The 16,560-nt window shown below is 38.3% G+C and overlaps 1 protein-coding gene across 7 annotated transcripts in view; it reads left to right on the forward strand.

Moving 5' to 3' along the window:
• RBMS3 (RNA binding motif single stranded interacting protein 3) overlaps positions 1–16,560 on the forward strand; it is a 705,639-nt gene that overhangs the window by 650,275 nt on the left and 38,804 nt on the right. The window lies entirely within an intron of this gene.

Genomic DNA, 16,560 nt, shown 5'->3' on the forward strand with positions numbered 1-16,560 from the left:
GGTATTGTACAATATTAAAAATCCTTCCAAGCTGTCTAATTAACTACAGCCATAGTTGCTTCTCAAAACCAAAATTAACTACTTGGTTTGACGTATTGCGAGCCCTCTTACACAGGTGGATAATTCTAGCTCCACAAGGAGTTTTGGTCACCGAGTTTCTCAGTTCAGTGGATCTGCAATTGAATCATTTCCTCTTAATGGGTGACTTGACTAAGTGGTTTGAAAGTAATTAGCAAATACAGTGGACCCAGTATTGAAGTGTATGATCAGCATCTTATCAGGAACTACTTATTTCCTGTGGAAAACTGCAGTTAGCTTCTCAAGAAATTCAGAAAGCAACTTGTTGCTCCTGCTTCCGAGGAAGCTAATCAAGGAATGGTTGCACCATCCGAGGCATGTTTTGACTTGTGATGAAGTGATCCCAACTGATTCTAAAGGCATTTTCAGAAAGTCCGTTCTTTATTGCTATTGGATGTTTTATTTGGTCACTTTTAAGAAAGCTGTAATTGTCTTCTTACAGACGCGGACTATTTTTTATCCACTAATACATTTTAATCTTGGTGCACAGCTGTTAATGGGATATGCTTCCACTCCAGAGCAATTCAGATTGATTTTGTTTCTACTTCAGAAATATATTACAGTAGAACCACAGTATATAAAAGGGCTCAGTGTGTTGAGATGAAGTAGCCTCACGGTATTTGCAGCTTCTAATGGGAGCTCAGTACATTTAGAGCAGAAGTGGTGATTGATTGTCTGGTGCTCAGGCTAATTGATATGGCACTGAGTTAGTCAGAAGCTCTCAGCTCCATCAAAATCACACCTGACATTGGTCTTGTGCCTCTTAATATTGACTGGGTAGTTCATATGATAAAAGAAACATGTTTTGGAGGAGACTTCAGAGCTGAGTGAATCTTCCTTCAGCATCAGTTACATTCTTTCCAGAAAGGCTTCCTGCCTAGAGTAGTATTACTCCTCCGCTGGAAAATTTTTAAAAGGATGTTCTCAGGTCTGTTTATTTTTAATGGGTTTGGATGCGGTCACTGAGATCCTGTGAGGTCAGAAGAATGGAATGAAAGTGGTCACAGATGACACTTGAGCTATTTCCACAGCTGGATGCACACCAGCCAGAGTAGGCGGTCCTCTGCAGATGAATTAGTTCATTGAAGTACATGATACAAAACATCTGTTACAATGAGAACAAACAAAAACAATGTGCCTTTGAAGACTGGGACTTGTTGGGAGCTGCTTTCAAGGGCGCTGAATGAGGCAGTTGTCAGAAAGTCAGAAACATTTTTAGGCTTGCCCTTGTGTGAACTAAAGCAAAACTACATAGTAGAAACAATTAATTAAATTAAGCAAAAGACCATTTTACCCAAATTTTGTTGCACTGATTCCTCATAAAGCAATGGGGAGGGAGAGAACCCCTCTGTATCACATGTTTTTTATACCCTAAACCACTTTTAATGCAATGGTATAACTCCAGCTGAGTGGCTGTAAAAACTTAGAAGCTACAGTGGTATAGTTATTCTGTCAGTCGTTCCCTGTGCTGCTTTATTACCAGCTGTCTTGAAGTGCAATAGATGTTTTTCATTGTCACTGCCACCTGATGACAAATAAAACCTTCAAAATGCTTTTGCTTGAAGGAATAACTCACAGCTCCTAGCCAGAAGTAGACCTTTCACGTCACCTTAATGAGCCAGAGCGATCCAAACATTCCCACCCTATTTTACTCTTACAAGGCAGTTGCTTTTGGCTGCCTTTGATTTTTTTTTTCTCATAGTTGAGCGGGTGAGGAAGTAGGAATACTAAGATATTTATGGAGTAAACAAACATGCTGTGTGTATTAAGACTGAAGACAAATCAATCAAAGCTAGGTGTTTATCAGTTATTATAGGGCAGCATTGTTCTCATGGACTGTTTAAAGAAAATGTAACACTCCTAAAATAATGTCTTCATTATTTAAGCCATGGTAATGATGAATTAGATGCAGGTATACATCAAAGCATTGGTTCCCCTCTTTTTTTTTTTCCTTTTTTCCTAAATTGAGCGTGCTAACTGTCACATGGATTTGATGGATGAGAATCGTGTCCTAGATACATAATAGAAAAAAGTTGCACTACCACAAAATGCTCCCAAAGAGGTTTGGGTGCATAGTCTGTGTAAGCACATTAGGTAGACAATACTAGTAAAAAAGTGAACAACCTAAATAGAAATTAATTCTTTGAATCAAGCATGTGGTAGGGATATGTGATTTTGGACCTGGAAATCCTTTAGTTCATCCCCTGCTGGTGACCTGCCATGTCTGCACAAGGCTGCTGTTTTTTTAAGGCTCAACAGCTGAAACAGGAGATTCTGTGAATCTCATGAGTTTCAGATAGGCCACTGGGATGGGGGCCTCTTTTGTGGCTTTCCATCTGGGATCCAGTGGTGGGTGTCAAAAGAGGTGAGAAACTGCAGAGGAAACAAAATTAAACAAGGTTCTTGTATAGTTCAATTGATTCTAGTTTATGCCTTCCCGATGAGCGGGGTGTCTGATTGTATATGTAGTCATAATTTATTATAGCTGTACAAGACAATTATGTTAATCTTACTTTTATTTCCTAATATTCTTTGATCTCATACACATCAAAGATGTAAAATTTTAGTCTTGTTGGTAATTAGCTAGAAAGCAAATATGTTGTCTGTCAGTACAGAGGATACAAAGCACAAGAAATTGTCCTGGGGGAGTCTAGATTCTAGACTAATTTTTTTTTTCTCCTCATCAGATTTTTATTTCCCTTTCATCAGTTCCCTCAGCCATTAAATAAATGTACTGGAAGTAAACTTTGCCATTGTGAAATTCATTCAGCTTATTAAACCACCTAGTCAGTCAGTATGAATCCTCAATTGAGGAAAAGCAGTTTGGTACATCAAACAAAAATGAACATCAGTGTTTCCCAAAGTTGCAACAACCCCTTGCGGTCTGTACTGACGAAGGTTTCACGCTTGCTTGCTGCTAGTTTTAAGCAGGCACAGGCTAATGCTGTGCACAGTTCTCATTTGATTCACCCATTATAGTCCAAAGACTTTGATTTCTAACTTGTGATTACTGCTCTGGTCAAGAACAGCAAATGAGGATACACTAAATTATTTGGCTCTGCAGTTGCTCTTCAAAGCTGTCTTTCTGGAAGGAGAAAACACACAGGGATTATTTTACAATTTCTGCAGTGAATCTCTGGATCAGTACTTTATGCCTCCAACTGGTGGATTTATACATCGCAGTTTATTCTGGGGATTGACCCCTCCCTCCACTTTTGTTCATGAATTGCAAAGAGATCATTATCTTCATAAATTTGTTTACAGTCCAAAACTTCCATATGAATAATTTATGGCAACATTTCAGCCTAAGGATCCTTCTCAGTGTGCATAACAAGTATTTATTAGATGGTTTCTTACTGGAAATTTTTATTAGACTTGATTCTTTCCTGTTCCAAGGCTGGTTGTCCTTATCTTTATTAATTACTTCAGCTTTTTGAAAAGATGGCTGTCTTGCCAGAAAACAAAATTTTGTTTCTTGGTTAAACAAGTCAGCAGGCAGCATAGGGCCACAAAATTTACAATTGGATTACAGAAAAAAACCCCAAAAATCACTGAATTACAATCTGAATCTGAAAACAAGAGCAGAATCATCTCTGCTAGACATAACTAATTAATGAAAATCTGTCTGTGCTATAAAAATCTTTTGGATACCTGCATAGTGATGTACAGCTTGGCATCTGTCTCAGAGGATTAAAACAATGTGAAATACTGGTAGTTGATGACAAACTGTAATTAATTTCAGGAGGGCCAGGATTTCAAGCCAAATTTTTCAAATTCACTCTGATCCATATGTTACTGTGATTGTTGGATTACAGAAATTTGAACCACTAAAATTGCAATCAGCTTCTGCTAAAATTTTTGCCTCATCTAGTTCCCTCTTCGAGCTGGGCACTTCTGCATTACTTCCCTGAATTCATAATCATCTGCAGGGACCCTGAACTGAAACGCCAGGAGATGGCCCTTCATGATGCTGCAGTTCCTCGATAATAACAGAAAATACCACAGGAAATACCACCAGAAAACCATTTCATGTACTTTTCAGTCCCACAAGTGGATTTTCTGTGTGACTGAAAAGTCACTGCAGAACAGAAATGTGGCTGCCAAGAGGTTGGTCTCTACTGGAGTTTATCAGAACATCTGCTGTTAGTTATGATGCATCTTTTGATGTCAAAGACAAAACAAGAGTTTTTTTGGTTTTTGGAGGAAGGGGTTTCACATATAATGAAGATTCACAAGCATGTAGTGCACAGAACCTGGCCCTCGAGTCCCTGTCACTCTGGAATTAATTAGAGCACTATTTTTTTCTATCCACACAGCTCTCAACAAAAGATGGGAGTATTAGCCATTTGCCTATCATCTCATTCCTATTAATCTTCCTTTGGATGTTTCTTGTTTCCTTTACCTCTGAGGCTACCCTTTGCCTCTGGCTAGGACTGACAGGACTATTACATATATAATACTCTGTGGATAATAAAATTTGGCTTTGTGGGCAGAATCAAATAATAGCTCTAAAACTTGTCTTCAAGTGAAAATGTGCAGAGGGAGAGAGTAGTGACATGGAAAAAGTTGTGAAAATGTTGTTTTGACTCTACTCCCAGAGAGAACTTAGGGAGTGAGGAAAGGGTGAGAAGAAGAACAAAGACAAAATGTCTATAATCTCCCTGTTTTCATTTCTGGGTTGTTGAACTAATTTTAGGCTTTTTTCCCCCCTTCAAATTTAGATAAATTCCAAAATGATATGTCATTTTGAAATATGGTGGAAACATTGCTTTTTGACAGTTCAAATTTTTTCATTCTTTTGGTCACAATTATGTGCCAAATGTGACCTGGATTCACAGGATGTTTTATTCTCCTTCAGAGTTGGTTTTTTTTTCTTTCCAAATAACTTACTGTTCATCTCAGCAATATGTGTAGACTATCCAGCTGGCTTTCTTTTCTCTAGCTTCCTCCATGATTTGTTCCTCCAAAGCATCTTCTTACCATCATGTGAAAGACATCTTACTGAACCCATGGCAGACTCAGCTGCCTGATCAGTGCTTCATGGAAGGCTGGTCATCCAGTTTGGGTCAAAGACTCACTCTGGTACATTTACCACAGCAGTGACTCACCAGCTTATTCCTCTCTGGCTCCAGAGCAAGGTGCTCTCTGTTGTCTGAGGCATTTTCAGAGCAGTATTTGGTAGTAGGCAGTTACCATCAGCTGCCTTGTAGCCTGAAAAATTTACTTCAGGTAGGGTTTAGAAAATTACTTTGAAAAAAACTTGAACTGCTCTTTCTTGGCTCATTCGTGAAACCTCTGAAATTACTGTTGACCACAATGGTAGTTAATTTTTAGATGCCAGAGAAAATAAACATAAAGATTTTTTTTCAGAGAAAACTGTACACCTCTACAATACTAAAATAGCTGAAAGAAATTCAGGAAAGCTGCCCAAAAAAAAAAATTATTTCAGCCTAAATTTCTGCGAATGAGACAGTGTGTGGAAACCACGAAGTCGCAAAGAAGTAAAAACATCTTTGGGGTATGTCAGGATCTGACTGCTTGCTGTACATTCCCATGGACTAGTACACAGTGGCTGGTAGGAAATGGTGGTATACAAAATAAAAGCTATAATAAATAACATCTTTTTGTACAGATTACTGCAGCATGTATGGATAAGTGTAAACTGGAGCAACTTACCTGATTTACTCTGGTAAATTCATTTAGAGAAAACTGAAGCAGCAGACTCTGACTTCATTTGCCCATGTTGCTTTGGCAATTCCTCTGAAACTGGCAGTGTGATAGCATGGATGTGGTCCATTCACTAATATGGAAAAAGGAACAGTCTTTGGTGGTTACCACCCTTCTGATAAAATTGAGTGCCCTGAGAAGACCCAGTAGCCATAGGCTAGTGGCAAACACCCTCTATAGGCAGAGCAGCATGCTGACCAAGGACCATGCAAGTCTCTCCCCTGATCAGTAACCTGTGGAGATGCAGCCCCCTACCTTTCCCAACCCTTGGGAAGGCTGTTGGACATCATCAGTCACAGTGGTGTATCTCTGTGGTGGAGGGTTTCTCCTTGGGTAGCTGATACCTGAACAGAACTGAGCAGCTGTTGCTTGATAAAACTTTCAGTCCCAGCAATGACCAAACCTGGTGACCCAGCACTGAGACTCTCTGTTCTGTTACCAGGCCCTTGAGCCACTCTGTTCCCCCCATGTACTTCCAGCATATTTAACATGTTACAGCTGTGCTCACTGCTATACAATAGTTAAGAGGGCTGCCAGCATTTCCAGTATGAACTCGTATTTTAAGGATAATAAGTCAGCTGTAAAAATGTGCTCTAGGCTGAAACTTTATAAGGAAGATTTCTGCCCAAGAGTGACTTTATCTGGACAGAAAACAAAAGGGAAAATATATCAATTTAGTCATTCTTAATCAGTAAAGATATATTTAAAAAAAGTAGAATAATCCTTGCTGGATTGCTTACTTTCTCTTCTTTCTAGCCTTAATAATAGCCAAAATCTGCATCTTTCTGAACTTTTCATGTCCGCTTCTTAGACTATTTGAACCATTTTTGCACTGAATATTTACTCACATGGATTGCTTTTAAATTGTTTTTCCTCAATATTTTCATTTGCTTTTAAAAGACAATGGAGTGTAGAGCAAAGTAGACTCAGAAGCCATTTTCTCTTATTTATTTCAAATCTGCTCAGCATGAATCAAAATTTAAAATGTATTATTTTCTTGATCAATTTGGTCTGGTGTGTGTAAATGGAACCACCTGTTCTCTTTGGGCCTGCAGTGGTGATGACCCAAGATGTACCCCCCAGTCTGAACACTCATGGACTTGGGAAAGGTCAGATGTAGATCCAGACTCATCCCAGAACCCTGATAACAGACCAGCTCCTGAGTTCTCTATATATCACACAGAATTTAAAACACGTTGATATCTTTAGTAGAAGGGAGACTTACAAATGTTAATTGTTTATTCTAACACACAGACTGGTTTCACTGGAAGTACCTTGAAGTAAACAAGAACTTAAAATACCCAATTTTTAGTTTAAAAATCTGCTTTCCCTCTCTAGACTCCATTTTTTTTTTCTGACTGGTAACACATAGCTGAGGGCTTGAATTTGATTTCATCTATATGACTTGCACCTTCACTGATTTAGATGTAGTTACCTTTGAAGGGCATGCTCTGTGTACTTGCTGCCATCAGCTTTACTGGTCTCTTGAGGTCTCATGCATCTGGGAGAGAAGTTTTAGGTTGGGACACTTCTGTATCCACAGTTTGCCCAGATTGTGCCAATAGCCTCAGTTGTTCAAAACAGTGTACTAACTGCAATGTTGTCTCATCCAAAGCAGGGTGGATTGTCCAGAAGCAGCAAAAGCCAGGTGTTGGTGACATTTTGCTTGCAGAGAGTCCAAGGACGAACTGGTCTGGAGTTTTTAAAGTCAGAAAAATCACGCTTAAAATTTGTAAAGGCGTGAGTGGGGCATAGTCTTGTGTTACTTTTAGTGATGGAATAGAAGGTAAGAAGGCACTATTGAAAATACCTACCTCAGTCTTGGATTTGAGGACTGCCACAGAGCTGGCAGTGCCAGTAGCCAGTTTTAACCTGTCAAAGGACAAATGCCAGTACAGAATGGAGTGTGTTCCATCCGTAGCCTCCCCTAAGGAGTTACAAGTCCAGAAGATGAAATGTAATTTGGGATCTGGGCCAGGACACACAGGCTGTGAAAATTTTGGGGTTTAAATGAAAGGAAAGGCAGGTTGGAATAGTTGTCTTTCCATTACTGTGTGGGAAAGGGCTTTGTTTAACATTACAGGTTACAAATCTAACCAAACATGACAGAGAGACAGATTTCTGTATTTGTCCTCTCTAATAAGGTGCATTTTTAGTTTTAAAGATTGGTATGAATCACTGTGATCTAGAACTGAATTGATACATAATATGAACAGTGGCTTAGTACAAGATTTCCCAGTCTATCATCTTCAAGTCTAAAATCTATTATTGAACAGAAGCATATCGTTAGAAAAGCATCCTTACTCACCCAGAGTTTCATTTATAGCAACTTCTGTTACCTGTCTTTCCTAATAGGTAGGATAAGAAGGATTCCTATGAAGATTATGTGCATATTATTAGTCTTCATCAGTTTTCCAGAATTTTTAAATTTGAAAAATGGTATGAGGAGGGAAAGGACATAATTTTTGGACCCTCCATACCTTTAATCTTCCTTTGTGCAGGAGCTGCCAATGAGTTGAGGCATAGGCAGCAGATGGCAGTGCACCATAGTGCATCCTCATGGAGGATGGACATTGTGTTTGTAGCTGAGTCCAGGAGTGACACAGCAACATTAACCTCAGCATTTCAAGGTGGCTTCCTACCCACCCATGCAGCTGTGTACCTGGACTCCATGGTAGCCCTTACATCAGCATGGCTCTGAGAGTGCAGCCTAGATTTGAGCCTCGCCTAGGAATTAGCTCTGATGTTGAGGAGGTCCCTTTGGCTTGACATGAAGTCCAGGAGCAACTGTGTGAGGCTGCCTTATTTGCATTGTCCATCACTAATAAATTCTGGTTTACAAGAGCCTTTCTGATCTCAGAATTGCAGGGAAACATCCTGATACTAATCATTCCTTGACTATTGTTCCCGTTGTCCTCTCAAGTATTTGGGATCTCACAGAGGAGCACTCTGCTGTCTCCTACCCTAGCACCTCAGTATGTCTCCTTGGAACTTCATTCAGTGATACCACCTCACTGTTTTGAATGCTGAAGGTATTTCAGATATTCCCATCTAAGTCAGGTTGTGTTAAGTCCTTTTAGTGTTGTGAACACCACACACAGCCATACCATTTTCTTCATTGTGTAGAGTGTCATTTTTGTCAATTTACCTCTAATATGACCTTAATACATAGGATTATATTACCAGCCTGCTTTTCTGCTTGGTTTTGGGTTTGTTGTTTTTTTTTCTTGTTGATAGCCAGTTCCTAATAATTTCTGATGTCTCTCAGTGTCAGTGTTTGTCCTTCTAATCAGTGAATATTTTCATCCAGCTCAGCTGTTAGATTACAGCTCACACAGTGCAAATCCCTCCAGATTTTGGGCAGGAAACAAAACACAGCACATCTGTTACAGATCACAGTTTCTGCCCTGTCACTGGCCATGGCAGTGTCAAAGCTAGAAGTGCACACAGGAGAATTGTCACTGGACTTTCGTCCCCAAACCCAGTTAAGCACTCTCTGTGCCTGGCAAATGACCTATGCACAGAATCTTGCCAGAAAAGCAGAGATCAGCAGCCCAGTGTGTCAGACACTGGGTCACATCTGTTGCCATGCCTTTGGGGAGCACACAGACAGGTGGGACTGCCTCACCTTGCATGGAAAACTGGAGGCCCAGGGAGAGAAAAGGCCCCACTACATTAAACATCTTACATGCTCTCTTGTCACCAACCTTCTCTGTACCTCTATTTAAAAGCACAAGCCTCTGGAGGCAAAATTTTCTGTCAAGCATTTTTCTTGTTTTACAAGAATGTTTGTCTGAGTAAAATATAATTAGTAAGCATTTTCAGCTAATAACAGAAGTTTGTACTCATTGCTCATTAAATGTTTCTCATGAACAGGAAGTTTAAAAACCAGTCACTGTTGCTCTTAGTTACGTTTGCCATAATAAATCCTGCACTGAGATTTTCAAATATTGAAGAAGACCTATCCATATACTGAAAAAACATTGTGGCCTGAGTGGGTGTAATAGAATTGGCAATACAATTTGTCTTCCCATGTGTAATTTCATGGTGTATATATGTATATGTAAAATCAAACTGTTGAGGATACAAACATGACATCCTTTTTGAAAGTTTCATTTGAACTCACTAAGACAAAGAAGGGAAAATGTTAGCTAAAAACTGGTTCTGGCTTGTATTTTAATGTACAGTTTGATAATATCCATTTATCACCTAGGATGTGCCATTAAGTGAATTTTCACACTTGGTTATAGGCAAGAAGGGAGGGAATAGAACAGAGCTGTTTGAAGGGAAGTATTATTTGGATTTAACTTTAATAGATGAAATTCCATTTGGATATTAAGAAAAACTAGTCCACAGAAAAGAGACTCCGGATTCCCATTTACTAGGATGGCACATCAGCTGCTGGGAGACAGTGAAGGAAGGAAGGATTTCATCCACATCAGAATATATATATAAGAATATAAACAGAATGGAATTGCTTGTTTTGACATGGATTGAAATCCTTCTTTTGTGAAATCTGATAGTGGAAAGGGCAGGAGAAGATTTGATCTGTGTATAACAGTAGTTATGTCCCAGGCAAATTACCACCTTTGTGTTTCTTTTTTTGTCTTCCGGGGATGCTAAACCCTCTTTGAGTTGTGAGGATTCTTTTGTTTGTGGTGGCTGTTCTTGACATAACAAAAGCACTGATACGTGGAGTGGCTACATAAAGCCATCCTACAGCCAAGTGCATACTCATAAGCTGAAGAGTAGGGAAAAAAGCAAATGAGATTTCCCATTCCCTTCTAGAATAGGTCACATGAGGGAGAAAGACCTGCCTATGGCCTCTCTGCCTTCTCCAGCAATTGCTGGAATGAATACCCCGCTGCAGCAGGTCATTCCTAATTGCTGTGGGCTCCTTCCTAATAGCAGATCCCAGCTAAAATACTCACATTTATTCCTGCATATAATACCAGTAATTTTATTTTATTTTTTGCTGAAGAAAGTTGAAGAAAGATATGAAAACTTCAGATTTTGAGTCTATTGAGAAGCACATGGGTTTATGGTCCAACCTGCCTGGGCAGACAGTAAGGGCAAAGGTCTAACACAGAGCTCACAAAATGTGCTTCAGAGTCCCTGTAGGAACTCAGATATATTTTCCATTCATAAATATTAGTAATATTGTCACTTTCTTGAATAGACTTTCTCTTTAGACCTTACTTTGGGTGGAAACATACAAGTCACTATGCAAAAGTCACCTTAGGCACTGAGTGACATGGGCAGCTTTTTGTTTGCAGAATAAATGCTATTTGTTTTTGTTAGGTCCTTTTAGATTAACAGACAGAGGTGTGCTCTGATATTTACTGATTTTTTATGCTCTGTTAGAAGCATAAACTACTGACATATGGTACTGCCTGATATAATACATTTATTAACTGATACAATATCATTTTAGGTATTGCTTTATTTGTACACATGGTTACCAATATAAAACTCTTCCTATTGCATCAGTTGTCTTCTCCTTATATCTTGATGTTCCCATTTCTACATCCTTTTAATCTGCATTTGTACATGTAGGCTAGTATCTGTACATTATCAAAAGCTGTATTTCAGACTAGGTGATAGGAAATACAAGGAAAGAAGGACAATGGGAAAGAAACCATCAAAAAAAAACCATGGCTATTGTTGTAAGAAAGGTGAAGCCTACACAAGGGTCACCTTTGTTCTTTATTTACCACTCTATATTTGGATTCTTAATCCTTTAAAACCAGGTACTTCTGGGCAGTAACTCTCTTGGACCTATGATGTATACTTTCAGCCAAAGAAAGAAGTTCACAAGCATAGAGCAAAAACAAAGAAAGGGAAAGCAAATGTGCCCATTGCTCCTCAGAGGTTCAACTAAGTTATGAAGGTGATGTCAGATATGAATTTGAATTAATGTTCAATATTCAAAATATGGGGGGTAAGTTCAGATGGTAATAGAACTTACTTCTTAGAAGAACTTAACTTAAAGAAAGAACTTAACTTAAATAGAACTTAGCTAACTTCACATGGTAATGTGAACTTAGGTTTAATACTCAGTGCAGAAGCAGGACTCAGCATTGATGGTCGTATCAGGTTTGCCTATTCCAAAGTTAAAGCTGCTTTCATTTAGTGGAGGGTTTGGGCTTCTTGCTCACTTTACCGCCTTTTTAGCAAGCTTTTGAAATCAACAATGTAATGAAATGAAATCAAATCCTAAGATTTGCAGAATATATATTTTAGCTGATGTTTGCTGATCTTCTTCACTATACTCAAATCATAATTTAACCTCTGATAAACTGGCAAATGCCACAGCAATTGCTATCTTTTCATTGAGAAAGGGAAAATAAGTTTTCCTTTGTTTTGAAATATCAACAAATATTCCCAGCAGAGGTGATAACAAGGACAGAGAGGATTTCAAAGCTACCTTTACTCTTCCTGCAACAGTCATAGGAGTTTGACCCTTCCCAACCAGTTTGGAGTCGTTCAGCAGACTCAGTTCTGACAAGGGGACCTGGTTTTTCTGCTGCCTGTGAGAGGCAGCCCAAGGAGAACAGGCAAGTCAGACTAGACAGAGCAGTAAATCAATCGAAATATGGCCATCATTTGTTCAGTGTGCAGAGAGAGTGTATTTCTCTGCAAAAAAGCTTGCATGTTGATTTTTTTCATATTAATTCTTGATAGATGTGTCTGTCTGATAAGTATAAGGAAAGTCATCCTTTCACTCAATTTAATAAAACCTCAAGGAACAACATGTTCTCGATAACATAAAGGCATTCACTTGGTAGTAGGGTAATAAATTTTCAGATGGAATGGCCTGGTGCTTATATGTCTGCACAAGATATCTGTAAACAAATTTGAAAAGTAAGTTTTCTGCTGTAAAGTTTATTGGCTTTACATTGACCAGTATTTACAAAGCAGAATTTGTGAGTATGGTTAAATTGTTTAAACTTCTTAAATAAAGGAAAAGTAAATTCTAAAATAAACACACGCTTACTGTAAGCTTTAAAAAATATTTATTCAGCTGGTATTTTCCCCTTAAGTCCAATATCAGTATTAGAACACTGAAATAAAATAGAAGCCTTTAATGCAGTTCATTATTGTAGAAATCTGTGACCAACTAATCCATCCTCCCACTGGCCCCTAAGTGCATCTCTCAACTAGTGAACTCTCCATTCCTAAAGCCTCCTAATAGACTTTTCATTTCTGATGTCACTTTCCCACCCTTCAACAGACAAAAGGTGGCATGCGTCTTTGCACCAACATAGACTTGTTCTGCTGATGCCTTTTGATATTTAAAGATATTTTATTATATTTATTTATTATTTTATTATATATATTTATTTATATTATTAAAATATTTAAAGATATTTTCCCTCATACACCAAACTGTATTTGGTGTCCTTCCTGTAATTTGAGTTTTTTGCTATAGAGGGAATGTGCAGTGTTGATAAAGTCCAGTTTCTTTCTCTGTAAGTGATAGACTATATTCTGAGATATATACATTTACTTTCTTATAGGAAAAGTATGTTCATAAAGCTTAAAGCATTCTAAAACAGCAAGGTCTTTCAAATATAGTGAAGAGGAAATCAAATGTGTATGGCTGCTTATCTTAGGTTTATCAAAATGTTACAAAAACCATGCTTGTCTTTATCATTATTCCTTACCATTTGGCCTGTTAATTTCTTTTAAGGCCACTCTAGCATCAACAAAATTGTAGGACAAATCATATGCTGAGAGTATCTTGCCAAATTTAAAAGTCATTATAATCAGTTTCTTGTGGGAACTAAAAAAAAAAAAAAAAAATTGTCATCTTACTGAGGCAACAGGGCAACAGGACAGATCTAAATAATTGTCAGGACAACTACTTTTTTTGGCAAAGACGGTGGCAAAAATCTCATTATAATTTCTTCTAAAGGTTTTTTGCCATTAAAATGGGCTTTAAGTAATAGTTTGCAATGCTGTAGATGTCTTTCTATACATTTATAAGCTCAGTAAAATCAGACATCCAAACAGATGAAGACAAAACAATATGTTTGATATAACCTTTGCCAGTAGCCAACTGGATGTTTATCAGCAATTACATATTATAGGCTGAAAAGAATCAAATTACTTTTAATATGATGGCAACATCTGAGGCAAGACATTTTTGTCTTCTACAGCTAAATAAATTGAATATGAATGGACTTGACAGCATGTAATATGAAACGCATTATGGTCTGGAGACTGAGGGTCGCCCTAACAACCAGACAATATTTCCTTAATTAAGTATAATTTCTTTCCTACGTGATCACAAGAAGATTCTGAACTGGTGAATTAATGATCTGGGAAATGCATGTAATTCTCTGCTCTAGGTAACTGTCAGCTTAAAACATGTTAAGCTGTCTTAGGAAAGCTGCAAGTATTTTATTTGTTTTCCCAGCTTCTTTTTCTAGCGTATTAAATGGTGTATATTTAGGGACAGGAATATATATATTTTCAATTTGAAAATTATATGTTTTCTGTATCTGAGCAATTTTTTGTCCTTGATATATTTTCTCTCTCGTCCATATTTTTTTAATAGTTTGTTTGTACTATCTGTTGTGCTTACTTATTTGCTGAAAGACATTTGCTCTCAGATTTTTCCATTCTATGTCTGGCAGTGACATTTGTTACACTAACCATAAGACTTCCTTCACCACTGCCCCTTCTTTATTTCCAGGTTCCTGAATTAAACCCAGAAATAGTTATAAGTCTGTCACATATATAATCACAGCAAGTTCCTCCAACTGTATATTTGCAATAAGCATCTTTACACAGGATTGCATCCAGAGGGCTCTTGAGTATGCCCAGTGAGGGAGACTCCACAGCCTCTCTAGACAGCCTGTTCCAGTGCAGGATCACCAGCACAGTAAAGAAGTTCTTCCCCAGGAACTTCCTATGCATCAATCTCTGCCTGTTGCCTCTTGCCTGATTGCTTGGCAACACTGAGAAGAGCCTGGTTCCATGCTCTTAGCACCTTCCCTTCAGATGCTTACATACATTGATGCCCTCTGATCACCCTGATGGCCCCCCTCTGGACCCTCTCAAACAGGTCCAAATTCTCTTTATGCTGGGGCACCCAGAGCTGGATGCATCTCTCAAAGTGGGATATCATGAGCATGGAGAAGAGAGGGAGAATCACCTTCCTTGACATCACAAGTGGGAGCCCAACTTGTCTGTCATGAAAAGGCCTGAGGCAATTCTCCACCTTTGAGCCAAAGGAAAACACTGCCTGTAGAGGGAACTGAGAACTGTTTATCAGTTGACAAATTTAATTTGAGCACGGATGGTTTGATAGAGTAAAAATGCTGATCACTCTGAGCATAGAGCTTACAATGTCCTATCATAAACCAAAAAGTGCAGTTGAAGCCCAAACCCTAGAACCTCATCTGGCTGCATCGTGTCTGAAGCCACTGATTTCAAAACCAAAAGAAGATTATTTTTGTTATGCACAGCTCTTTTTCAGACTCTTGCATTGATTCTGCTATGCAGGAACTGCTGGATGGCAGACTTGCTTTTAGACTCTTGCACCCAAAGGGAAGACTTCACTGTGTGGTGGTTCATTAGATGAGTTAATCCATAAATTAATCAATGTAAACCAGTGCAAATTGATAATACCCAATAAAGTGGCAAAAGTGGGAAGTGTTGCAGGTTTGATACATGCACACTGATCGGCTTGTTTCCTAAGCATTTATTTGGAATCATGACAGGTACTCCACAGAGGCTAGCTTCTGTAATTTGTCAGATTTCTTTAGGGACTCTTGTCAATGCAATGTAAATCCACTCTGTGACATAAAGCAAGTGTGTATGTATTTCATATGCTGAGGATATTGCAAAAATTACTGACCAAAATGAGCCTACTTTCTTCTTACCCCACTGCATGCAAGGAATGAGCTTGCAGGGGCTGCAAACTCTATACTTCTCAGATAGGATGTACATAGAAAAAATATGGCTGGAAGGTCAGGCAAAATTGAATTGGTATTTCCCCAGAATTTTGTATTTTTATTTATTTCTATTTGCAACTGAAAATTTGAAATCCTTAGCTTCTAATCAGATCCTTTGCAAAAATAGCTCTATGTAAATGTGAGATAGACATGTAAGAACAAATATGCTATGAGTTTTGAAACAAGTTTGTTTTACGGGTTGGTTAAAAAAGTTTGTTTATAGGTGAATTTTTCCAGTATTCTCAAAGGGGGAAAAAAAAGTCAATTTTTTTGAACAGATACATTCATCTACATTTTTCACACTTTGTAGTAGATGTAATGTGATTGTGCAAGTTTGTGATGTGCACACACAAAGATGCATGCAAAGTAAAATTATTATTTCTTATGAAGAAATGACTGGAAATACTGCCTTATGTCACTATCTGCAAGAAAAAGAGCAGACCACACTTTCTGACTGGCTTTCTCTAACCAACACAGGAAATAGCATTTTACAATATAGAACTGAAGAGAATCAACACTTCACTAAGTCATGATTTTGCCAGCATGGGACCTTGGGGAGTGGGAGAGCAAAAACCAAGGAATATGAATGGCAAAGGAGCTCTCTCTCTTTCTCAAGCTCCCCTGGCATGTCTTCTGTTTCATTTTTTGGTCAAAGTCTCAGTCTTGCTTTAGTACATATGGTCTTTGTTATTAATGTCTTTGTTTTTCATGCAGAGAAGAAAAATGCTTTTAAACACTGTGTATGTGTTTTAAATGGGTGTCACTACCAAACTCACTGTCAATAGCTAGT

The sequence above is a fragment of the Agelaius phoeniceus genome, chromosome 1 (genome assembly GCF_051311805.1).
Source record: "Agelaius phoeniceus isolate bAgePho1 chromosome 1, bAgePho1.hap1, whole genome shotgun sequence".
NCBI classification, from domain to species: domain Eukaryota; kingdom Metazoa; phylum Chordata; class Aves; order Passeriformes; family Icteridae; genus Agelaius; species Agelaius phoeniceus.